The sequence below is a fragment of the Corvus cornix genome, chromosome 12 (genome assembly GCF_000738735.6).
Source record: "Corvus cornix cornix isolate S_Up_H32 chromosome 12, ASM73873v5, whole genome shotgun sequence".
In the NCBI taxonomy this organism is placed as follows: Eukaryota; Metazoa; Chordata; class Aves; order Passeriformes; family Corvidae; genus Corvus; species Corvus cornix.
In genome coordinates, this window is record NC_046342.1 from 9,128,935 (window position 1) to 9,153,615 (window position 24,681).

Sequence of the window (24,681 nt, forward strand, 5' to 3'; positions counted from 1 at the left end):
CCTGATTAAGAGGGTCTCCTTTTCACTAGGTTGGGTTTAGGATGGTTTAGTGCAGTCAGATTTAGGATGCACTAAATGAAGGAAAAAAGTCAAGAGGGTTACCAAAGGTTTGGATGCAGCCACGAGCTCCTGTTCTCCAAGATGATGGAGACAACAGAGGATATTTTTAATGTGGAGGATGTCGATTTCAACAATCTTAGCCCTGCTCCCACATCATTTAAATTTGGAAATCTCCTCAGAATATCACAACATTTTGTGATATTCATTTTGTTGTGAATGTCCTGTCACTTCTTCCCTCTCATCAACTCCCTATTATCTCACTGGAAACACCCTCTCATCTGCTGAAAAAAATAAAGCATCTCCTGGAGCAAGAAAACCCTTCAGCCAGAGCTAAAGGAAGCCTGGCAGGTTTTACCCTGTGATTGCTCAGGGAAAATTCGCCCATGTGACCTTCGTGTCCCACGGAAGAGATGAAATCGAGCCTTGCGCAAGGCGCTGCAGGGAAGGGACGGACGGGTGGGTTTGCCCTCCCAGTGACCAAACCAGGATCTTGCATGCCTGGGAATCATGTCCGTAGGGGAACAGATGGAGCTGGCATTTTTGGGACCCTGTGACTGGCTGTCCAGCTAGTAATTTAGCAAAGGGTGAGCAGATAATTTCCTGTTGGACTGGTCTGTTGGAAGGGCCTTTCCCCTCCGGGGAGCTGCTGGCTACGCAGCCAAGCCTGAAGACACACGGGAGCAAAGCGTGCTCCCTCCTTTTATAGCAGGGTTGGTTTCCCTGCGTTGCCGTCATCCTGGGGGTGAGCAGCGCCGTAAGACATTTGAGGCTCTCCCCCACAGAGGGTAAAAAGTCAAAAGGGTATTAAGCTGTCACATTGGGGCAATTTATGTGTATAAACAGAGCCCTGTTTTGCTGATTTACACTCTGATAGCACATGGCCCACAGGTAACGAACACAGCACATCCCCACATCTGCCAGTGGAAGCAGTTTGGATTGACTGACCCATAAAACTGCAAGGCCTGAAGTTATCTGGCTTCACATCTACATATACACACGCAAACAGCCGCAGCCAGCAAGTGCTCATGGAGTAACACGATATAAGCAATAAACGCTTTCCCCTAGCAAAAGTTAGGGGAGAGATTAGATAAGGTGGCTAAAACAAACTTTAACCACCACGGTGGGAGCTTGACTGGGCTGTCCTTTTACTCAGCTGAATGAGCCACAGTGTAGGGAGCCCACAGCACCAGTCACCCCATAGTGTTGGTTTCCCAAAGGATGCAGACAAACCAAATAAGCCAGCACATCTCCACTCTCTGTGAAAGCACTCTTATCCCCATCATTATGAGAGAGCTGTGCTCCCTCCCAAGCTCAGGGTCCAGTTAAGTCTTGCCTCCCTCTGGAGAAGGGCCCCAAATCCTTTTTCCCATTCGGGAGTGCTCCTGTTGGGAGCTGGAGACGTAGCTGGCCTTGGTGCGCACAGGGAGGAGGGAGGCAGCTTTGGTGCCATTTCTCCCCTCCCAGGTGGTGCAATAGAGCTCCTTTCGACTACATTGCAAATCCCACTCCCTCCCACCTTTCCAGGGAAAATCACGTTACAACTGACCTAGAAACTCCATCCTTCCCCCTTCAATGACACCAAGAAAGCAGATTACCCCCCAACCACCGACACCCAAAGATAGGACTGATGGACACACAGATGGATGCCTGACATACCATGCGCAGCGTTTGCTTCCCATCACTGCAGTCCATGCCTTCACATCATCGTGCCACTGCGGGGATGTGAGCAGCCACTACATTCCCCTTCTGCCCAGCAGACTTCAGTGTCAATTTCATGCTTTGGGCAAAAATAACAATTGGAAAAAGTAATTGCATTTATCATGTTGGCGACTCAGCCAGCTACATAAGAATGTTACATAGCAAAACCACAGAATTCAGCCTGTTTTCACACAGGCAGCAGAACAATGACTGGCAGGAGTCCCCTGACATCAGACGCTTGCCTTTAACTCAAGCAATTCTTTCACCAACATCTCCAATCCACCAACCTGGGATACCACAGCAGTCCAGCCTGCAGGTGAAGCTGAAGCTAATGAAGATACCAACAGCCAGAGGACAATTTCCGACAACAACTAAGCAGGCAGGAATACCACAGCAGACTTATTCTACTATTTTGTCAGTGGATGCTCGGAAAGATGTAGGATTAAACTTCTCAAGTCACACCATGATTCATAGGAAATTAAACTTCCCATGCTTGAGGCAGCAGTGATGGGTGACAGATTATGGAAGAGGAAAATGATGGCTCTTCCAGTGTCACCACAGACCCCACAGATCTGTGAATCGCAGCTGTGCCTCTTACTGTAGCTCTTCAACCTGCACAGTACTGTGTGCTACTTCAATCTAGACTCTCCTTCTTTCCTTAGCCCACTATCTCTGCCCCTGTGTAACCTGGTCACTGTGCTTGCACACTGCTTTTTTGCACAATTTGTCTCATTAGAATATGCTGCTAACTTGCTTTGCTGTTGTGAAGAGGGATTTAAGATAATGCAATGCCCACCTCAAAGAGTCCAAGTCAGAAAATCAACTGTTACTGAACAGGCTCCATCCACTTCTAACCAAAGGTTGCTGCAAAAATCCCACCCACTCTTTTGCACTGTAGTTACTGGGAAGCCACTCTGAAAGTTACAATTTTTCCAAGTAGATTGGACCCAATTTGAAACCAGCTCACTGAAACAGAGTCTGCCCAAGCAGCAAGCAAACCCAGCTCCTCAAATGGTTGCATGGTCACTTCATACAACACAAGAGACAAGGTGGGGCTGGAAGCAGAAGGGCTGCCCCTTTTGGATGCAGTGCCCAGCTAGATGGATTAGCCAAAACATGAATTTGTTCCCCAAAGCCTTGTAAGCAAATGTAAGTTAAAATAGGTCCCTCTTGGATTCAGTGTTCATTGGTCTTCTGACTCCACGGTGTGTAAATTATGTCAGTTGTAGACTCCCTTGGGCCTCATTATGTTGGCATAAAACACCCAAATGAATCTGCCTGGGGCATTCTTCTGCTTACAGGATATAAACAGTTGCAGTGACTGATCTGCCACTTGTCAATGCACTCTCCTAGCCTGATCCTGCAAAATAAACTTCATTAGCCTAAGCTACCTTCAAGCTGCAGTAAAGCCATCCCTGGCATTAGCTTGTTCTTCTCAATGAAACTTGAACTGCCATAGATCTTGTTTAACAAACAACGTAAATACGTAGCAACGCCAGTGCAGCTACACTTAAATTAGTCCTAGATGTTGGTTCATACTGTGAATACAGGTTGTGATCGATATCCTCGTCTTCCAGTGCTAGCTGATGGTTTGACTGCAGAATGCTCACTGTCACCTCCCTAGAGAGGCTGCCACCCCACAAACCACTGATGGATGTAATCTTTTCAAGCTGAGGTGGACAAGAACCTGTTGTTTGTGGGTAAGGTAAGGTTTCAGCTATCACAGCTGCTTACATTGTGAACACCTATCTAAAGATTTGGAGTTACAACCAGCACCATCTACAGCACTTTTAAATAAATTTTGAGATGTCCATCCAAGAACTTGTACTACATTAGTTTAAAAATACTTTAGGGGTTTTTCCACATTTATGTACAGACCAGGATAAAAAGGTGCCTAAGAGCTCACAAGGGTAGTTCTATCTCCCCCAAGCCACTGGCACTTTTGGTACAGACTTCAACATAAGCAGGGCTTCAGCTTTTACTTACGTACAGGTGTCAGTCACCAATTTGGCTATGCCAGTGTAGCAGTGCTGGTTTAATCTGGCTGAGATTCTGATGCCCTGCACTCAGGTATGCCACGAGTTATTGAGCCTGGACAAAGATCCCAGACAGCACAGATTAATTCCTGATCAAGCTGACTCCTTGAAGCCTTTTTCTCATCTGACTGCCTCTACACGCAGCTTCTGTGCAGTGGTCTACTACAGAAAAAAATATCCTAGTATTTACTTCACTTCCCACATCTGAAACTGGGACCAACTCTATCCTCAGCTTTGCTCTGGCGGCTTAACAAATGGGGTCACTCAGGGCTTTGCCATCTTTCCAAAACTTTCCTGCCTCTTTCCTGAATGCTCTCCAGACTTTTGATGATTTCATTCACCACAGCAGCATTGCCATCAGGAGGAAATAAATTGAAGAAACCCTATGCTCTTTCTACCTCCAAGTGTCCTCCTGCTCAGTTACAGCTCAGCACCAAGACCATCCAGTCAGCTGATTTTGGCTGGTGAAGAAGCTTTTCCAAAAATAAAAAGCTTCCCAAAAGCTTCTTCAGGATCCTTCTTCCTGGAGTTCACTGTCCTATAAATACAGCTTTTATTCTTTGTTCTTGCATTCACCTGCATCACCATATTTGTTGTTTGCTTGAGCCTGGCTCCCCAAGCGCTGTGTATTCCTCCCTATCAGTGACCTCCCCTCTCCATTATTTACTGTTTTCTTCTCATCACACCATCAACAGACCACATCAGTGGTGATTTTACGTTTTCTTCCATGTCATTGATAAAGATATTAAAAGCAAGAATACTGAAGGGACTTTGCTACAAACACAGCTGGCAGATGATTTACAGTTACATTTGGAGACCTGTCAGGGAGCCAGGTTTTAATCCATTTAACACACACCCTCTTGGTTTTATACTGCTCTAGATCCTTAATCAAAATGTCATGTGGTACCCAGTCAAATGTCTCACAGAAGTCTTGTACACTACTATCACTTTTATCAACAAAACCAAAGAGAGACATCCCATTCTATTTTCCATTAACTCATGCTGATTGGCATTAATTACAATTTTCATCCTTTAATTGCTCATGGACTCCCATGAACAAGGGCTAACTTGCACCACCCAATGCACCACTAACAGCATCCCTCTGACTCATCCTTGGCATGGCCCACGTGTATTTTGGGAACAGCAATCCTGTAAAACCCGAAGCTGGAGCTGGGCACAAACAAAGCTGGGCACTGTCTGAAGTGGCACAGTAGGGGGTCCATGGTCTTGCTGATGGCTTTGCCTCTTCCAGAGGGCTGGAAGGGGAGGTGAGCTGCTCCTTTTGGACACTAAAGAAAGGATGTGAAGAATGGCTCTGTCAAGTGAATCGACTACGACCAGTCTGAGATAGCACTGATCCACACTGGAATCACCTCCCCAGCGGTGGTCAGGAGACCACTTATTTATGGTAGAAGGGGTCATACAAAATATTTCTCTCATTGCAAAGGGACCAAAGCTGTTTATTCAGCATACACATGAGACTGAAGCATACTTCTAGCAATAACATAGCATGTGTTATCTTGTTATCACAACTACTTGGTTTTGTTCCTTGAAGGTTGGAAATAATTCATTAGCTCACCACTGAGTCACTGCCTCGGTTTTTTCAACTCTACAAGTGAAATATAGGAAGAAGTCCCACAGCACCCACCCACGATACTGACATGCCTATGACCCTGGGTTGTTCCTTTTTTATCCTTTAACTCTGCAAATCATTGTCTAAGTGTTCCAAGTAGAAGTAATTCCTCACCAAGAAACTACAGAGAGTAAAAGAAAACAAGAATTTTGCTTCAAACATCCAGATCATGTTGGTTTTCATTTTGATGTAGTTGACATTTTTAAAAAATTTGGAGCAGAACAGAAGTACTGGTTTAACTCTAAACTTTTTCTTTTTTTATGAGGGAGGTACTTTTTAAAAATTGATTTAAATAAAACTGAAGGAAATTTCTAGGAATAAATGTTTAATGTTTTGTGGGAGAAGACAGAACATAAAAGTTGAAGTCCTTCCAACACAATAGCAGAGGCACATCAGAGTGAAGTCACTAAACATTTCAGCATCACTAAAACAGCATTTGTTTATTTCCTACAAATATCTTAGCTGAGGGATTTTTCCAATCACCAGTCTTGGTCAGTTACTACTGGAATTCAGCTGCAGCCTGTCTCCATTTCAAGTGTGCAATCCCTAGTAAAGGGTAGAGACGAAAACCTCATTACTACCACAAAAAGTAATTCCCATAACAAGACCTGCTTGAATGAAATTGAAGTACCTGATGTAACTACCTAGAAAGCCCTTCTGAAGCTTGAGTTTGGAGCCCCATAAACCTGAGCATCAGAAGCAGAGGAGGGTGGGGGATGTAAGATTGCAACTCCCCAGACAGGACCATTGTCAGTGGTTTTTCTGTCCTTTTTGCACTTGTCCAACACTGAAGAAAATGACTGTGCTGGACAGCAGGGATGTTTCCCTGCTCAGTGCTGATTATACACAGGCTCTTCTCTGTCCCAGGGAACAACACAGCAGACAGCAGTTTTCAGCTGTAAGACGCTCCAGTTTCCATCTTTTCTCTGTTTAAGGCGAAATCTTGGCAGAACACACTGGAAAAACACAAAGGATATTGTAGTCTTGGGGTTAATGGCTACACTGCTGAAAACTTTGCAGAGCCTTTGACTTATCTCATTAGCAAGCCAGGGAGCTGCTTTGGCATTAGATGTCACCTATGCATTTGGAACAATCTCCAACACCAATAAATCTCAGCAAACATCCCCTCACTGCAGCCCAAACGCCTGCAAGGGTGCTAATCCCCAGCCAACATTCACTTGGCTAAATTATTTTTAAAAGATGATGCAGCTAATACTCCTTATTCCAGAGAATCCTGCATTGTTTTCCTTGCAAATTGCTCCTCCAAAAGGATAAAAGCTACAGCTTCTCACTTTCCACTCCAAAATAACCCTTCTCGGCTGGAGCAGCAGCCTGTGAATTTCCCCAGGAAAAGTGAGATGCATCTGGTGAGTCCCAGCCCAGTCCCCAGCCACGGCCGGAGTGATGGTCCGGGGCTGTGGCTGCGTTTTATCACCCGTTGCTCTTTGTGCTGTGCCTGGCGTTTATGGCTCTTTCCCTCCTGGATTTGGACGTCCCTCCCCGCCGGTGGGGCTGGGGAGCAGGAGCAGGGCCACGCAGGAGTCAGCGGCATTGAAGGGCTCTGCGCTGGCAGAACAATGGGTTTGCTCCAGGCAGAGCTACTGACTTTTAACAGCTCTTTGCCAGTAACCCCATACGGGATTGCATCATGGAAAATCCTAGTGGAAAGCCAGGAACAAAAGAAAGATGTCAGGCTGCTTTTAAAAGGGACTTGTTCTCAGGGCAGAGGAAGCCCTTTGGTGGCCAGAGTGGGAGGCTCAGCCAGAGGAACCTGAGCTCTGTGAAAGACTGGAGGCAAATCTGGAGACATACACCAGATGGGAGAGATGAGAAAAGGGCAATGCTCAGGAGGCGACAGCTTTCCCTCGTTTTGCAGCATTGTCTAGGGATGAAGTGTGTGTGTCTGCGTGGAAAAAATTCCTACGCAGACGTTGTGTCCCTTTATTGAATTGTCCCCATAGTCCCTGAAGAGTCCAGAGTGCCGATCAGGACAGAGGATGCAACAATGCCCACAAGCTACTGAGCTCTCATCTTTGATCCAACATCCCCAGAAAGGGAGCCAGGCAAGAGACATGTCCCTGAAAAACAGGGCTTGGGACACTGCTTGGACTCTGTCCAGGCTTGGGTAGCTGAAAAGCACCCAAGGCTGATTTTATAGTGCACAACAAGAGATTTTGGTTAAGAGAGGCTCTGTTCTTCAATAGAGAAGCACAGTGAAAGGTACAGTCACTACTCCATTTCTGAAGGGATCACAGCTCTAAGTGCTATCACATTGTGAGCCCAATGAGAAACCTTTTGATGGGGGATTAGAAAAGCAACACTACTTCTGTAAGTACGGAAGAGATTGCTCATGAGAAGAGGGAAAACTCCCAAGGAGAGCCCAGCAAAGATGCCCTACACTGCCCAACTGTGGGCTCACTGAAGCCCACATGCCGTGTGACTTTGGCTCTGATGTGATATCTAACTTACAAAAAAGACCTTCTTGTCTGCCTTTCTTATTCTAAACTGGTCTTTCTTTAACTCTCCAGGGACAGCATGTGGAAGGATAGTGCACAGCAGGTGCTTGAGAGGCTCTGCTTCCTACTTTGTTGCTCCACTCAAAACACTCAATTTCTCATTGGCAACACAAGGACAACCCAACCAGCCAGCGTGATGTATGAGATCACATGGCAAAAGGAAGGACACTGAGGTGCCATCCATAGAAAGGAAGCAGCAGAGGCTGTAAGCAAGCCTGGAAAATGAGCACATTTGCATTTTCATTAGCTATATGGAAAACAGCTAGGAAGATATTTTTGGCAATACAGCTAGCCATTGACTTGCTTACTTGGTGGAAAGACTGATGCCAAGGAGCAGCAAAGCAAAGCAAGAGAGCTGGCCTTGAACCAAGGGATTTTGCAGATTTCTCATTTTGCAGTCATTTCCCTTAGTCCAGGGGTCTTAAGTGTTGTCAATTTTAGGGCATGAGTTGGAAACCAGATTGCAGAAGGAGCTCTCCCCTATTTGCATACGGGTGTCTCTGCCTTTCCTTTCCACTCCATCCTTCGCCGAACAGTCCAGATTTTGGACAGAAAATCCCTCCCAAACTCCAGTGCTCCCATGCTTGTGAGTGTACAGGTCTGGCTGGCTGGAGCAGGGAGTGGAGCAGGGCTGGCCCTGCCCTGGCAGCACGGTCACACCCGCAGTGCCCGGCCAGCTCTCCCTGCTGCTGGCTGGGGATGGATCTGCTGCCACTCCTCGTCACAAAAGACACTCCTTGCTCAGCCAGCAGCGCTGGGCACCGCTCTGGGCTGCCTCAGTCCTGGTAATACTGGCAGTGCTGCTAGATGGTAAATAGCTGAGGGCACAGCTCCCTTGCCTGAGAGCCCCAGCATGGACTGGATATCTCAATCACCTTGTCCCAGTCATCTCCAGAAATGGCAGCCACAGCAGGAGCAGCACACCCCTCTCCTGCCTGTACCACACACCACGCTCAGGGACACGATGGGCCCATGCAAACACCGTGGAGCAGCCTATCCCAGAGTGCCAGGGGACTGGGAATGCTCCTGGTTTTCCATTACTGTGGCATTATGTGGGACTTTGCTTGGAAAGGTTTGCTGCTCTGGGTTGTCCTGAGAAATCCTGACAAGAAATTGGAAAAGAGTGAATCAGATATCAGCTGTGAAGAGAAACCCTTCTCCCAGAACCTTCCTTTAAGGTTGGAGGTGGTTACATATCTCAAACCTTTTTCCCCACCGTCATTTCAAATAAATGGTTTGAATTTTGTCTGCCTGCATTCACATGCTTTTATGTTTGTTTACCAATAATATTCTAACAATAGAATTTACTGTCAGGAACATTTATCGAAATGGCAAATAATAGAAACCTCATAAGCACAGCAATTCAGACCCGAATCTGGTTCTGAAAGTCACGTACTAGTATTTCAGAGAAGAAACAATGCCGTGTGAATGTTCACCCAAGCCAAAGTCACCAGCACAGCTGAGATTTCAACCATTCACTAGTAACAGGTTCATTATCAAGATATATTGCCTGAATTATTCCTAGATGTTATTCAGGGAATTATTTCAAATAATTAATATATGTAAGAAAATTACTGGGTCTGAACAGAAGAATTGAACGTGTCACATTAGAGCTGAATAAATGCCCTGCAACTATTCACTCCTCTCTTTTGGATACACTGATTTCATCAGATCCAATGTTTAACCCCGTTGGGGCTGAAGGAAATGTTCTCCTATAGCTCTGCTTGCTGTGGTTTGGGACATAATCCCCAGGAACACCATCCCTCTCTGTAGGGGGACTGTGGCCTTGTCTCACGGGCTGTCCATTGTATTTCAGGAAAGAGAGTCATAGTTTTGCCTTTCACTTACCCCAGGATAATTTCTGTGGTCTTCAACAGAGCTGTGGTTGCACGTCCACGCACAGGACAAGAATTGAACCAGGTTTAATCTTGTCCACGGTTCATTGTTTCAGCATCTCAGAGGAGGTGCAGGAAACACCATGAGCAGAGGGAGATGCTGGCAGGAGGTGGCAGGACCTGGTGGTCCACGGCCAAATGGTGAGGACAGCCAAACCAGGGCAGGCTGGAACCTGTGCTTGGATCTCTGAGAAACACAGGAATCTTGATGATATTTTGGCTGGTGTCAGGAAGAGAAAAGTGAGTGTGAGCAATATGTTCAAACATATATGTGAGAGGAATCAGATCCAGAAACTGAAATTCCCTATTTGTGCTGTCACAGAAAAATGCAGTGGTAAGAACCACAGATCCACAGCAGTCATACATTTTGATAACACCTTCACCAAGTGTTGTGGGGTTTTTTGGTTGGTTTGTTTGGGTTTTTGTGCCTATGGTACCAGACACCAGAAACTGCTGTAGCTCTCTGTGCCCACAGTGCAACACAACCCCACCAACCTGCATTTGCACCACAGGGGACTTATGTCCTGCAGTTTCTCTCTTTCACAGTCATACAATGAATTCATCTTACCTGTAGGAGCAGCCTTATCCCTAGAATCCCTCCAGCATCTGTGGTGGAGCTTCAGGAGTAAGGAGACAGGATCAGGCTTCAGGTGGAGAAAAAAAAAGTATAGGGAGACATATAAAACAAGTAGAATAACTAAGGGAAAAGGCATATTTACATGGAAGTTGCTAAATAGGTGGCTTGTTAACTGCATTGTGGCATTGTTCCTTGTCCTGTTATTCCCAAGGGTTTGATCCCTTCTCATGCAAGCCCAGGACAGGCTTAACTTGACTGAGGGGAGGGTCTAGGTTTTATGGGGCAACAGAGGTCAGTGTGGGGAAAGAGTCTGCCTAGCAGGGTTTGAAGAGGGATTTGGGTGAGTAAGGGGCCCAGCGGTCACAATGGGATCTTTGCAAGACCTCAGTGATGCAGCTCATGGCATCCTGGCTACCCAAAAACATGCAGAGCCTCAAGAGCCAGGAGAACTTTTCTGCACCAACAATCAGCACAAAAAGTAGTAGCAATAACTGGGAGCATCTGAAAGGGGTTCTTTGCTTCTCTCTCCCACCCCCCCCCCCACCTTTTTTTTTTATTTGCCTGACTGACAGAGGATTTAAATGCAAAGTGGATCTAATGCACACCCTGAAGTCGGCTGGCAGTATGCAAATGACCTGTCAGATTAAAATCTGAATGAAAGAGATAACAAGCTTATCTTCATAACAAAAGACTCTTACGGGCAAACTATTTGACGCAGTGTTGATGTTTGTTTTAACCCGTGGACTTTGGACAGTGCAATATTTCAGGGGCTTCGCTCTCCTCACTCCCCAGTGCTTGCACGCCTGTGTGTGGTGTGTGTGTGTGTATTTGTATTTGTACTGGCAACAAAAGGCAAGTGCTATGATAATAAGAAGAGGGAGGAGCAAAAAAAAAAAAAAAAGAAGCCTAGCAAGGGCTCTAACAGTTGATTTCAAAGTCTTTTTTGGGGGGATGTCTCTGCAGAGCCAGTGCCAAACAAACCAGCAATAGGTCAACTCACGCTTGCGACCAGCACTACAGCTGCTGTGAGAATAAGCAAACACAGCAGCGGGGGAAAGAATTAAAGGAGGGGGCTGCAGGCGAGGCGGGCGATTTATTTTTCTGGCACGTGCAGAGGGGTTGGAGATGGATCAGCTGTATTTATTCTGTGAAAAGGGGAAAGAAAGGGAGGCAAAAGAGCAAAGCAAGTTTCATTGCAACAGAGAAAACAAAGATTTTCAATAAACTCCCCATTGCCACCCCCTTCCTGGAAAAAGGGGGAGAGGAAGAAAAAAAAAAGCTGCAGGTGTTTGTAAGGGGTCTGTATAGAAACTGAGGGGTCTGTATAGAAGCCATGCAGGGAATTAGCAACTGAGGCAAGTTGCCTTTGGAAAAGGAATCTGCCCTGAATAGATTTGCATTTCTTAATTTAGGGATCATCAGCAAACAAGAGCTAGAGAAAGCACCCCTCTGCAGCACCAGGGGCTTCAAAGTGAGCAGGGCCGTGTGCCGGGCGGCCTGGGAGGCAGCCGGGCTGGCTATTGAGGCTGGCCGGGCTCCCGCTGGGGCTGGGCTCCTTCGGCTGGCGCCGGCCGGACCCGCGCCCGAGTCCCTCCGGCCGCCCCGCTTTATCCTCGCCATACAATGAGAAGCGTGCGAGCATTGAGCGCCCCTCGCCCAGAGGAAGCGCCACCAAATCCTCCCCTTTCAGGTCCTTCCCAATCCTCTAAAGCCCCTCAGTTAATGCCCCGCTGCTCTGCTCCCTCCCTGCTGGCCTCAAACCACCGAGCAGTATTTACAAGCTTTTCCACACGTTGCAATTCACCCTGATGCCGACCCCTTTGCTGTAGGGGACAGCAGGGGTGTGCCCATGCCACGGGGACAGTGGCAGGAGCAGAGCCCTAGGACAGAGCCTGAACCTGCACCACTGCCAAGGCAGTGCTGTCCACTCCTTACAGTGACAATGAATCCCAACAGCATCCCACACCCAAACAATTTCCTATTATTCATATATGTTCTCGTGTAAGGGCAGTCTTTGCACAGGACACCTTCCCACACATGGTCTGCAGTGCTCCCCAGGCTCAGTCCTACACTACAGAAATGTACCCGCTCCCAATTGCTCTGTGGGAAATGGGCTGGAAGAGAAATCCCAAATGCAGTTGTCTTGGATGGGACTGCAGAGCATGAAACCACAGGCTGGGGAGAGCCCTCCGGGGCAGGTCACTGCGCTCCATGAAAGGGCCTTTCAATTCTGGAAGGGAAAAGCAAAAAGAAATGTTACATAGATGTTAAAACAATGAAGGAGGGATTTGAGCACTGTGAAACTTAGCCATTATGTCCCTCCCAATCCCACTCAACAGCTCTTGGATGGGACTGCAGCAGATAACCCTGCAGATGCAAGAGAACAGATGGAGTGAAGTATGTCAGAGATACAGAGCCATAGAATAGCTTAGGATGGAAAAGGCTTTTCACATCATAGAGCTCAACTGTTCACCCACCACTGTCAAGGTCAGCACTAGCCCATGACCCTCACTGCCACCTCTACATATTTTCTAAATACCTCCAAGGATGGTGGTTCCCTCACTGCCCTGGGCAGCCTGTTCCAGTGTTTTACAGCCCAGTTGGTGAAGATTTCTTCCTAATATCCAATCCCATTGTACCTCCCCAATGCAATTTGAGGCTGTTTCTTCTTATCCTATTGTTTGTTACTTGGAAAAATCTGCACGACGACTCTCACCTACTTTTATGGCTACAGAGCATCTTATGGGTGAACTGGGATTCCTTGAAATTTATTGGTTGCCATTTCCAATTCTCACTTGCACTGTGGCTACTGGTGTGCTGCTTAGGTGTGATCAGTGATGACATGGGCACGTGAAACAGCTTCTTAGCTGGGTAAGTAGAACTCCCTCTCAGTTCTGTGGGAAGGGTTGAATATTCACTGATGTGAAATCTACTCAGCACAAACAGTAAATGCCAGTGAAATGTGTTGGTACAAACAGACACAGGAACCAGACAAGGGTAAAAATGCAGTCAAAAGTGGTAGTGAAAAAACCTCAATTTTTCCATATTTGCAGCCATATTTTCCCTGTTCTGGGAAACAGCTCTGCTTGGCCTTCTCTTCCACTCTTAGTTTTTTGTAGCTGGCTTGAGACCACAAGCTCACAGTGAGCTTATATGACACAAGGTTTACCCGGCAGCTTCAGTTTTAGCTCTCAGAGGCAACAAATGAGGTGAAACCAGAAGCGAGGGGTTGTCTATACACTGTGACCTGGATAACTAACTCTGGGAGGTTGGTCTCTAAATGCTCCTTTTAGAGGAGCATGAAGACGTTAGGAAGAATATTTTCCCCACTTCGGTATTTAAGACAGGTGTCTCAAGGTGAGCACTACAAATAACCTCACATTCCTCAACAGGTAAAAAGAGTATCTAGCCTTCATTGCTTTGGGAAAAGGATGAAAATGTAGTTTTTAAAGTACCCTTATGGTTTCAAACACAGAGAGCAGGTAAGAACCTCCAGCAATTAAATCAGCCTTTTAAAACCCTTCTTCCTTGCAAGCCGAGGTCATTGTTTTGCCTGAATGTTGGATTGCAACCTCTAAATCTTGGACAGCACCACAGCAAGAAAATAACACATTTTTAGTGACTCAACCCAAGGATTTGCAGAAGAGCATAGACCCCTTTCTTCTGAACAGGAATCCTGTAATATTCACTGCCAAGACTAAGCCTGGAACAAAGTAATAAGCAGGAGTGTACAGAAAATTTAGGTCCAGGTTGTAGGAGGCTATTTTTGTTACGGTATTTCCAACAGCAGGAAGAGCAAGTGTTCAACCAGCATGTCTGAGTAGTCGTAGGTCCATTGGGACATGCCCTTGCTAGAGAGAAGCACCCCAGCCAGCACAGCTCTGCAGGGCTTGGGGCTCATGCTCACCATCTGAGGCTCCTCCAAGCCACGACCTTGCCCAGCAGATCCAAATCCTGTTGCCTGCTGAAGCTCTGTTCAAGGCAAGAATGATCCTTAAACCAGGAACTTCTTGGGAAAGGGCAGTCGTGACTCCAGTCAAATTGACAACAAAGCTCCATCTGGCTTAATTATGTTCAGCATTTAATGCCATCATGTCTATTAAATGCTTTAGAATGCCTTCCCCAACTTTGGTGCTATATAGACAGTAAAAAGCCATGAACACAGCATTTCTGCCCTTGTCCTTTGCATCATTTGTCTGTTAGTGGTTTTGGTTTTAAGAACTAGCAGTGAACAAGAAACTGTATATTAATTAAGCCTATGGGGCACATAAGGCAGAACCTCCCTTGTGCCGGGCATTCACTTTTGGTTTTTTCTCAGCAATAAACCCGAGCAGCAGGATCCTCAGCTGGCATGACTCAACACAGCTTATTTGAACTCACACAGTGACACGCTGCTCCTCTGCAGCACAGATCCTGGCTCCGTCTACATAAGCAAGAGCCTGTGTTTGCTCCAGAAAGGTAAGATAGGATCTAGAGAGATGACACTACTAAAACGAGGGTGAGAGGGTAAAGCCAGACAGCTGAGACAAGGCAGACAGTCCGTGACAAGCTGGAATTAATATATTAATTTAAAAATTTTTTTCTTTTCTTTTCTTTTTTTTTTTTTAAGGAAGAGACTCCACTGATGGGACACTGATGTGTAGTTGAGACTGGAGTTCTCTTTGTCAAGAGCCCACGTGGAGAGCCCTTGAAGTTTTTGGCTGTGCTCATCCAAAAGGATTTTTAAGATGAGTTGCTTCCAGCCATTTTTTTTCTGAGAAATGATCCAAGTCTGGAGCATCCTCCTCCATCAGAGACCAAGCTACAAAACCTTAACTCATGAGGCACACTCTCCTCCTCCCCTTAGCTCCTGTGGGCTGCTGATGTGTGTGGGCAAACTCCATCAAGTGAAGAACCTTCGGGCTGCTCTCCGGTGATCCTTGTGCATGGGGAATATCTGCCAGTGCCATGACATGGGAGCCCTGGGCCCTCTTTCCAAATCCTCCACTGCTTCACAGGCCTTCTTCATTCACAAACCTCCAGGACCTCTCCATGCCTCAGTTTCCCTGAGTATAAAGCTGACGAAAAAGAAATTCCCACTTCCCCACGCTTTTTCTTTAAATTATGATGTCTTCCTTTTACAATGGCAATGAACAGACACAGCCAAGATAAAAATCACAGAGTAAAAATATACAAGAAAAGGCAGTCCTGCTCCAGACATGGCTTTGAACACAGACTGCAGTCAATTTGAACTGGATCTGTTCATGTTTTTGCCAAAACATGAGCACTTTGTAAATAATACTGTGATTCCCTGCTTCATAGGTTTGTTTTAAACCCTCGGTCATCTTGTGTGGAAGAGCAGTGTGAGCATCAGCCTTTCCCATGCGAGGTAGTTTATACTGTTAAATCAGGGCACATGGGAATAGGCTCATGAGCATTTTACCTGTAGCTTCCACTGGTTGCCCTGTTTCCAGTCAATGCCAGTCTTCCCCCTTTGGTTACATGGTGATAGTGGTCAGGGGGAGGTTGCTGGCAGTATAGAAATAGCCAGTATACAGAGCCAAAGAGCTTTATGAAATAAAAAACAATACAGAAAATACCCTTGCATTCCTGAATCATCAGGAATTGACTGACTTAGCTATACGAGTATGAAATAAATAAAGACGATGTTGTTCATTTTGTGTGTGTGTCTAATCCTATATTCTCAATAAAATGCATTTAACCTTGTTCCTTTAAAAGAGCTCTGGACAATCAGAATCATCTTTACAGAAGACTGTGCCTGCTTTTAAATTAGCTTTTTAAAACACAGCCATTCCCTCTTTCTCCTTTTCCAATTCCCATTCACACTTGGCACAGATAAACACAGGCCAGAGCTAGGAACTCTCCGAATGTTTAAATGGAAACCACACTCCAGAAGAGCAGTGCTTTTCCCCCACAGCAAGTACACAGTTTGCTGTCTGCCCAAGCCATCAGAGATTCAAAAGCTTCATTTGTCAACAGCCCCTCAAATACCAGAAGTTTAGATAAACCAGCTTGCAAAACAACTACACCAGTCCCTCATGACTTGCCTGGGAGATGGTTTTACACTCTAGTAATACCACAGAAAGCACCTCACTCCCTCAGAAACATTCCTATCAGGTGCAGGTCAAATCTATTTAACCTAATTTTTGCCTATCCTGGCTTTACATCCAAAGGTCAAGTCCAGCTCCCAGCTGCATGGGGAGCTGTTCACAGCACTGACCTCCATGTCAAGCACAAACTTGGGAACTGGTGTGGAATTTGACCTGTAGCATTTGTTAATAACCTCCTTATTAATCATCCTTGTCACTTCTCCAGTGCCTCCCCTCTGTGGATGCAGGAGCACCTTGTGAGCTGTGGTGAAAGAAAATGATGGTATGAGTTAAGAAGGGTATCTCCATTTTCCACCTGGGAACAGAGGAGCACACGGGGCTATGTAATTAATGCTCAGGAGATGTGGGCTTCTGGCAGAACACATTCCCACAGCTGCAGACACACAAAACCCGCTCCCACCGTGATCCTGAACGCACAGGGGCATCCTCCTGCAGCGGGGCTGTGGTGTGGGAGAGGAGCCACAGTGGTGCTGTGCTGGGTGGCTGGAAATGATACAGGAAAATGAGCACGTTTGTGGTCAAGGATGGCATCTGCTGGGTGGGGGAATCGCAACACAGAAACTACCAGGGAAAAAGTTTCCCTCCTGCAAATGCTGGAATTGAACCACCCTTATCATCACCGGGGCTGCGTAACGGTGCGCTTGAATGATCAAATTACTGCTCTGTCTGTGAGCTCAGGTTAAAATCCCAGCAGAGATGATGTCTGGCTTTAGCACAGGGTTTTGCACTACTTACAGGTAGCTCAGCTCAGGCAGGCAACGCTGTGCAGCTCCGCTCCCGGTGACACTGGCACAGCTGATGAGACTGATGCAGGAGGAGGTGTCTTGGTGATGTGAGCAGGGAGCCAGCAGCCAGGACCTCCGTGTCTAGGGCCCCTCCTGGGCTCTGTCTCTGAAGCCCTTGAGCCAGCAGGTTTGAGTCAGAGCCCTAGACAGACCCAGGTAAAAGGTAATGTTATATCCAAGCCTGTAATCCCAATTTTGCCACAGTGAGATCCCATCCTAACCCCTTTCAGTCCCTTGTAGCTTTGGAAAATAAGTATTATTCACTTGACATGTTTCATCCTCACATTCAACAGCAAAGCAAAATCCACAGGGTGAGGTTTTCCCTTTTATTAGACCAGCTGGAAGCACTGGAGGGGAAAAAACAGACAAGTTATCAATGTCTAAGCTCCTCTTCAAACAGTGTGTTTAAGAATATTCTGAACTGAGGTCTGCAACTGAAATTGCTACTAATTTAATAACATCCTAGACAGATTTCTTACACTCTTAGTTGAATATTTGTAGATCAGTACTGTTTTGCATGTCTCAGGAAAACAGCCCCACAAGTTAGCCATGGGGAAAGTGCAGAAGGAACCCTGGGTGGTCACACATTATATTGCACAAAGCCGTACTGGGAGTGGGAAAAAAAGAACTCCTTACATGACAAAACTAGTTTTTCAAATAAAAATGCTTTTTGAACAGAAAGTTTTCAGTTACATTTTGCTTCCTTTTCAAGAAAAAAATTAAAAATTAAATGAAAGTGTTTTCTCAGTACCAATTCTGCTTTTTAGATAATATTTGTTTTTCAGTACTAAAAAATGCTTTGCTTTCTTCTGAAGCACTGAAAAAATAAGCATCTCTTTATACTTTTAGGGCAAATGCAGTATTTCCACTGCCCTGGCAGCAGTTTTCAGTACAATACATTTTTTAAATGGGGGGAAAAAGCATCTGCATACTTCAGCAATGTGTATTTTCAGTAAGACTGACTTGACACTTCACCTTGGAAGCCTCAGATTGCAGCTTAGGGCAGCCCAGATGGCAGAGCACCAACAGCAGAGGTGCCAGTTGGTACAGACAGGCTGGATCATGTATCAATCAAATTGGTCTAAGTGTTCAGATGGAAACACTTGTATTATAAGACATGGCAGGGAGGAAAAGAGCTCTGGATATCCCCCAGTATTTAAGAAAGGGCAGATGATCTTGCAGGGAAGATGAGGCAGAGTATGGGCAGGGATCCCTGACTCAACTCATGCATCACTGGGCTCTTCCACAGCTTCCACGAGCTCCTGCTCAGAGCTGCTTTAAGGTGGAATTAACTAGTAGTTTTTCCACCCTGAAAGGTACTTTTAGTACAGCAGGGCTTGCAGAAACCCATGCTTTGGAGAATGGGAACAGTTGTCTGTTTTTAAGGATTGTTATGGTAAAACTTGGGCGACTGGATGGGTTTGATGGGCAGGGGGCCAGGGAGGTGCTCAGAGACCTGGACTTCATGGCTGACTGCACGTGCAGTGGGGGATCCCAGTCAGGTGCACACACTATCTCTGTATTTCACTTTCTGCAGCAGTAAAATGAGAGCATTTCTCAAGACCGTTAAGAGGTTAAATTCACAAATATTTGAAGTTTGCTTTGAGATCTCCAAGGGACGGGACTGCAGCATGCCAAACCATGGCAGCACTGTGCACCTTGGAGGCACAGTGAATGTTAGCCAATTAACTGCAGATTATTATGTTTAGAGGAATTAAAACAAACGCCTGGATTCTGACTTGGTGCAGCCAGGAGGGTGTAACAGTCCCTCTGCTGTGTCAATGTCATCCCCAGGTCCATTAGTGAGGGGTCTCTGTGGTGCAAAGAAGCCAAGCCCCTCACCAACACCATTCAACAATTGGTCATCAACAAAAATTGTCCCCACCAGAGGCTGTCTGAGGAGAGCTGGCGGCATTTGCCTTTTATCCATCCTGATTTTGAGGCTCTCATTTCTTCTCACCCCCAATGTTTCCCTTCAATATTCCCTTCAGTATTGTGGGTGAGGTGAACATAGCAAACAGCACATCTGATCAAGAACTCTGTCACCCCTAAGTATTTGCTTTCCAGCCTGCCTGGCCACAGTGGGAGCAGTGGTCAGTTTCCGAAGGACTGGATATCTCTGACTCCGGGAGCGGGAATCAGAGCATGCAGATAAGGCTGTCATCAGAGATAACAGCAGTCAACAACCCTCAGTGTCATTATCTCAGCAAAGCGAAAAAGCAGGCAGCTCCCCTTAATATACAAAGTACGGTGGTTATATATGTCTCCTTTAAAATGATAGATGGAAAGGGATAAAGGGGGAAATCTAACAGAAAGCCTTCAAAGCCAGCCTGCTTCACATCCTCGCGCTCCCAAACTGGAGCATGTTTCCATAAAGGCGGTAAACAGCCTCCCCCCAGCCCGCACCCACACTCGCCCAGCAAAGTGGCTCCAGCAAAACAATTTCACCGACACAGATCCGAGCGAGGGCTGTTTTCCCTTCCTTTGGTTAGTGGAATTTCTTAAGATGGAATAATGAAGCAGTGATTGTCAAGCACGCCTTACTGGAAGGCAAACAAATTGGCTGGATCAGACCTTTTAAATTAAAAAAAAAAATAGAATAAACGTGGATTTATTCGCAACAGTTTGATTGCTGTCTGAAGCCATTACACTGTTAAGCTCCTTTTTACCTTATAATCAAACTCCAGGAGCATAACACACTCCAGCGTGTCACTGCGCTGTGTGAGCTGCCCCAGGATTTACCCGGCTGCATCCTCCCCATGGCACACACAGACATGTGCAGTACAGGACCCAGCACCTCCCTGCCACAGCTGGCTGCTTCCAAACAGGGACCTGCATGTCACCACCACCAACACGGAAACCCCAACACGCTGCAACTGCCCCTTTCAAACACACAGGCCAGTTTGCAAAGCCCAAGACGAGCTGATCCCCGAAGAAACACCTTAATCAAAGCCCAAGAGGAAGTAGGGCAAATAAATGAACAAAGACATAAGGAAAAGTGGCAAAATCCTAAATAAAACGACTGGGTTTGATTTCTTTATGTGCATTTCTGAAGTGAGAAGAAGCACACAGAAGGGCATTTAATTAAATCAAAGGGTAAAGGAAGGGGTTGCCATGCAGCTTGCTATTATGTTACAGTTCACTAAAATGAAAACTTATTTTTAAACCTCTGGTATTAATTTGAGATTATTCAGATACTTAATTAAAAGTGCAGCATGTGTTAAATATTATTTCAACAAAGATTATCATCAAAACCCTATGTAATAAGATCCTTCAATGCTTAGAGCGATATTTTATGCAAATTTTCTGTGCCACCAAATGAAGGTCTCTTCAATTTTTTTCCTCCCTTCTTCATTTGCTGCAGCAAAATGTTCCAGGGAGGGGAAAAAAAAAAGGTTTCTAGAATAACAAGGGTACTACAGATAATGCAGTGCAACAAATAGCAGCTCGGTGGTAGTCACGTTTCTGTGCCCAGCTCCCATCCTGATACCACTCGGCAGTAAAGGACGAGATCAAACAGGCTCCCATTAGAGCTAAAGGGCTGAATTTTGCTCCCACCATGGTTACAGATGGTGTAAGCCAGGAGTAAATTTGCCCTGGCAAAACCCTGTCAGAGTGAGAAAGGCAGGAATTTGCCCTTCATGCATCAGGAATGAACCAACAGTTCATACCTGGAACATATAAGATAACAAGGTTTCCAGGGCAAAGAATATGTTTTCCTGTGTGGGATTTCTCCTGTGGCCTTTTCTCCTGCGGATGAAGTCAGTGAAGTAGATGGGAACTAATCCTGTAAGACCAAGGTTCAGCGCTAAGTTTTCAGTGTCGTTTACAGAGTTCCATTTTTTTTAAAGGGAAAAAAAAAAATATTAAATACTTGCTCTAAGTGACACTATTCTGCCTGAAAACCAGCAAATGAAACCCTTAAGAAAATAATCAAATACTTACATGGACTTCCCTCTTATATAATGGCTGCATCAGTCCTGCCACAAGCAAACTTCATTTATTGATTGGGGCCAGCATTGCACTGATTCCCTAACAAACCCAGGACTATTCCTGAGCAAAGACCTCATTGTTTAAAGTGAACGTAACAGTCGTGAGGAATTGCACATACTGGTTTGAACATATCAAACACTGATACTCCACAATGCAGAACAACTTCAAAAATAGTTGTTCTTGCTATTCAGCATGCACTCAATACACTGATTTTCTAAACATTGGGAAGGACTTCCATTTATTAGAGGCTGCTGTCAAAATACATGAAAAACAACTACTTTCAGTTTGGATAATAGTTCAAGCCATCAACAAAAAACAGAATAAAAATCTTCCAGAGCACCAAAAATCAAAAATAACATTTTCAGTGTATTAAAGAGTCTGCCCATATCCAACACCCCCAGCATCATACACACACACAGCCTCTCTCGTGGATTCTTCACTTTCACGGCTGTCGCACAGTTTGAAAGCCCACACTGAAATGACGAGCCATGTATTCTGCTGAAATCACAGCCCTAAAAATCCAGGGACGGGAAAGGCTGAAGCTACATCATAGCAACTGTTAGCCAGCCTTGGACTGTGGCTGGAGGTGAGCTGCACCAGCAAGAGATAGTAGAGAAGAATAATTTTAAAATATCAAAGTCAACAAATTAGAGCAGCAGAATGCCAGCCGCGGCTTCAAGCTGAGAGCCAGGAGGGGGATTCCTCTGTGCTGGATAAGGATTATTAGTGTGGCTGTTCTCAGAACAAACTGCAGGAAAGGTGCAATAAAGTGCATTTAAGACGAAGAGAAAATTGTGGAGCTGAGGAGCAGCGCTCGTTTGTAACCATTTGCTCGGTCCTTCCTGCGGCTCGGTCGGTGCTTCGGCGGCAGCAGCAGCGGCTTTGGCTGCAAACTCAGCCGGGCAAGCAGCTCGCCCTTGTACTTGCCAGAAAAGTTCAGAACTGGCCACTGATGCTACCAACATCAGAGTAACAAATCCACGTGGGATCTAAAAGGATTTTGTTTTAGTTTGGTTTTTAAAGAATCTTGTTAATAGGCAAAGAGAGAGTTAGAAAAAGTAACAATCACGGGATTTTAATACTGAGGGTGCATGTGCTGAAAATAGCAAAGTTAGAAGCAATGAAATAAGAGATGTTCCATCGTGAAATCTACCCATAGCTGTATCTTGAAACAACAATCTGAGCATAACATGATATATCATCTTGGGTTTCATATGGACCCACATGCAAACAAAAAGCTGCTTTTACACGAACTTACATATTCTATGTACGTATTTACTCAGATGTTCTTTGGGGGGTATTTTTGCACAAGCAACTCAATACTGTTTCTAGGTATCTTAGTGGTTGTTTTTTTTTTTTTTTTTTTTTTTTTTTTTAATAGGTCTTTAGGTTTGTTTTGTGTTTTATTAAATTACGGGGAAAGTTACCTAGGACAACACGCCAGAGCCTCCTCACTCTGCACTGCAGTTATACACGCACACACAAAGAAAGAAAAAGCGAACAACCGCAAATAACCTCCTTCTCGCAGGGGGCTGTTGCCATGAGGAGCAGGGCCGAGCGGGGCTCGGGGCGGCAGCGCGGGGCGCTTTGCGGGCTTTGCGCGGGGCGCTTTGCGGGCTTTGCGCGGGGCGCTTTGCGGGCTTTGCGCGGGGCGCTTTGCGCGGCCCGAGCGCGGGCGGCTGCTGCCCCCTATGGGCCGCGCCGCGCACAGCCCGCCCGGTGCCCGGGGCCCGTCCCGCAGCAGCGCGGCGCGGCCCGGCCGCGGCACAGCGCACACGCTCGGCTCCGAGAGGCCGCTGAGCCGCGGCCGAACGCCCGTGCTTGGCCCGCCAGGCCGGACAGAGCCACGCTGGCAAGAGCGGCTCTGCTCACGGCACCGATTTCCCAGCGCCGCTCCCGCAAACTTTCACTGTCGGAACTGTTAAACAAAACTGCGGCTTTATCGCGGGCTCTTTGTGCTTTAGCTCACTGCTGTATGGTTCCAAAAAGGGATGGAGACAGTGCGGGAAAAGAAGAGGGAGCGCGAGATTCACACAACAGCAGCGGACTAGATATTAAAATAAAATTTTTAAAATTAAAAAAAAAAAAAAAAAAAAAAAAAGGATGGGACTTTTGACCACCAAAGTGGTGGGGGGAAAAAAAAGAGCACGGCAATGCACAAATATTGACTTATGAGGCCCCACACTTTGGTGCAGTCATTTATCACATGGGCTGAAAGCAGCACCCTTGCCCAGTCCCTTACACAAATGTGTCCACACGAACGCTCACCTTCAAGGAGCGCAAGTGTTCTTCTCCATCCTGTCATCACTTCCACTGGTTATGAAAATCTGGAGAAAAGCCACAAAATTAAGTTAAACCAGCAAGAGTTTAGAATCAGATTTCCAAATATAGTCATTTTAAAGGGTGAACTTGCTCGTCCTAATAATGCATAAAATATTGGTGTCAGTCCTGTTTCCACTGAAGCCCTTATAAATATGCATATACAAATTGTGTATAAAGTGATGTCTAAGTAGGAAGAGAATCATGTATGTGTGTGCATCCAGACTGTATTAAAGGTAATAAATATGCATGTTCTCTCTGCACAAACATGCATATTGGGGTAAACACTGAAACATACAAGAGAGTATATATATATTTTTCAGGCACTTAAAGTAGCTAATGAGACCAGGCAATAAAAACTTACGGAGTAAAAATTAAGACTGTAATTTAAAGCAACTAAGATTAGATCAATCTTTTCAAAAAAGAAGTCAGACATCAGCCTGTCAACATATCCTGTCTCTCAGGTAATAGCTGAGAAAAATAAACCAAACTGTGGGGTTTGTACTAATCTGAATATGTGGGGGTGCTTCTCTGATGGGGGCACGTAACTGCCTCAGTCCCAGAACAGAGGCAGTGCAGGATGAACTGTGAGGCCAGTCAGAGCTGAACACTCATCCTCTACCCAACACTGTATTTCATAAAAACCAAGCCAAGTTTATTCCCTTCCTTAAGGTCTTTCAGCCTTACCTGCACCAATCTGTTAGTTCATAACCACTGCAAGGGTAAAGGCTGCTCCTAATTCCTGCGTCTCGTGTGAGGCAGAGGACAGAGCTGGTTTTAAAAAGCAAGTCATGGTGAGAGCATACAGTGCGATGAAAACTGAACGGGGCCAGTAACCCTTTGTGATACGCTTTGCAAACTTTATCCCATCTTTTTCTTCTATTGCATTTAGAAATAAATTAGCTTGCAGAGAAAGCAGGCAGTGACGGGCAGCTGGCCTAGGTGGCATGGGGACATTTATTATAAAGTCACCTAGTCAAGATTTCTGTCACATGAAGGTCAGTGTGCAGTGCACAGACACTCCACGAGCAGGTCCTGCGGATCATGTTTTTACGTTCC

General features: G+C 45.8%; 2 long non-coding RNA genes across 2 annotated transcripts; both read right to left on the reverse strand.

Annotated features, from left to right (window-relative positions):
* Positions 1-1,716: 1,716 nt before the first annotated feature.
* LOC120410678 lies at positions 1,717-10,889 on the reverse strand. Its single transcript, XR_005602981.1, has 3 exons — positions 10,407-10,889; positions 9,792-10,058; positions 1,717-1,837 (listed from the first exon to the last, which is right to left on the reverse strand). It is a non-coding gene; the product is annotated as an uncharacterized LOC120410678 (long non-coding RNA).
* Positions 10,890-12,355: 1,466 nt separating this feature from the next.
* LOC104683285 lies at positions 12,356-23,650 on the reverse strand. The gene is made up of 3 exons (XR_002043373.3): positions 23,572-23,650; positions 17,261-17,452; positions 12,356-12,645 (listed from the first exon to the last, which is right to left on the reverse strand). It is a non-coding gene; the product is annotated as an uncharacterized LOC104683285 (long non-coding RNA).
* Between the last annotated feature and the right edge of the window lie 1,031 nt (positions 23,651-24,681).